This window comes from Bison bison, unplaced genomic scaffold (genome assembly GCF_000754665.1).
Source record: "Bison bison bison isolate TAMUID 2011002044 unplaced genomic scaffold, Bison_UMD1.0 scf7180017864163, whole genome shotgun sequence".
Taxonomy (NCBI): domain Eukaryota; kingdom Metazoa; phylum Chordata; class Mammalia; order Artiodactyla; family Bovidae; genus Bison; species Bison bison.
In genome coordinates, this window is record NW_011494735.1 from 10,075,668 (window position 1) to 10,077,766 (window position 2,099).

Here is a 2,099-nt window from a genome sequence, read left to right on the forward strand (position 1 = left end):
CAGAGACATTACTTTGCCAACAAAGGTCCATCTAGTCAAGGCTATGGTTTTTCCAGTGGTCATGTATGAATGTGAGAGTTGGACTATAAAGAAAGCTGAGCACCAAAGAATTGATGCTTTTGAATTGTGGTGTTGGAGAAGACTCTTGAGAATCCCTTGGACTGTAAGGAGATCCAACCAGTCCATCCTAAAGGAGATCAGTCCTGGGTGCTCATTGGAGGGACTGATGTTGAAGCTGAAACTCCAATACTTTGGCCACCTGATGCGAAGAGCTGACTTATTTTAAAAGACCTTGATGCTGAGAAAGATAGAGGGCAGGAGAAGGGGATGACAGAGTATGAGATGGTTAGACAGCATCACTGACTCAATGGACATGAGTTTGGGTAAACTCTGGGAGTTGGTGACGGACAGGGAAGCCTGGTGTGCTGCAGTTCATGGGGTCGCAAAGAGTCGGACATGACTGAGCAACTGAACTGGACTGAACTGATTACTGGAATAAAGGATTATCTCAGCAGGCCTAGGTTGTCCAAATCTTGCACATTCCAATGAAAAGTTTGGTCCCTGTCTTGTTCCTGAGAGATAATCTCTAACACTTTGCACCAATCTGCCTAATAAGAGTATCTCCATTTTTCTAGGAATTTGGGCCACTCCAGATAATTTATGCTGACAGTTTGTATTTACTTAATGGTGGTGTCGTGTGCCATGTATTAATAGTTACCAGTTGACCCTTAAAGGGGCTGAAGATTGAGTAAATAAGGTCAGCCACATTGGCAATCAACCATGCCAATGTGACTAACCCCCAATAAAAATCGTAGAGACCAAGATTTAGTTGAGTCTCCATGATAGAAAAATATTTCATGCATGTTGTGACATGTCACTGTTGGGGAAATTAAACACTGTGTTACTCTACTGGGAGAAGACACTTAGAAACTCATGTGTGGTCTACCCTGAACTCTGCCTTCTGATCCTTTTACTTCTGCTGCTTTTCATCCATATCCCTTTGCCGTAATAAACCATAAGAGTGACTATAACAGCTTTTCTGAGCTCTGTGAGTCCTTCTAGCTAATTTATTTAACATAAAAGTGGTCTTGGGGATTACCAACCATACTATGACTATTCTCAGGTGCTTGTTGTCAACCCAGGACTACTGCTTCTCTGCAATCCAGAAGAGAACTCAAGAGTGACATTTCTCAAAATTACTTTCCCCATATGATGATGAGGACTTGCCAATGAGAGACATTTTCATTAAACTTGGAAAGTAGAAGAGAAAGAGAAGCCATTATTTGGCAGAAGTACTTGCAATAAGCTCCATAGACCAAGAATCAACAAATCTTTTCTGTAAAGGGCTAGATAGTAAGTAGTTTAGTCTTTGGAGGCCAGTCTCTGTCACAACTACTATACTCTGTCACTGTAAAGCAAAAGCAGCCACAAACAATACACAAACAAGTGAGTATAGCTGTGTTTCAATAAACCTTTATTTATGGACACTGAAATTGGATTCCATGTAATTACATCTCACAAAATATTGATTTTTTTAACCATTTAAAAGAAATTTATTCTTCACCCACACACTGCAAAAAAACAAGCAGGTCAGTTTTTCCCATGGCCATAGTTTCCCAACCTCTTGTACAGACAAATCAGCAGATATAGGATTCTCAGTGGTGTCTCAGTGAGCTCTTTTTTTTTTCTTTAATTTTATTTTATTTTTAAACTTTACAATATTGTATTGGTTTTGCCAAACATCGAAATGAATCTGCCACAGGTATACATGTGTTCCCCATCCTGAACCCTCCTCCCTCCCCATACCATCCCTCTGGGTCATCCCAGTGCACCAGCCCCAAGCATCCAGTATCAAGTATTGAACCTGGACTGGTGACTTGTTCCATATATGATATTAGACGTATTTCAATGCCATTCTCCCAAATCATCCCACCCTCTCCCTCTCCCACAGAGTTCAAAAGACTGTTCTATACATCAGTGTCTCTTTTGCTGTCTCGTATACAGGGTTATTGTTACCATCTTTCTAAATTCCCTATATATGCGTTAGTATACTGTATTCGTGTTTTTCTTTCTGGCTTACTTCACTCTGTATAATAGGC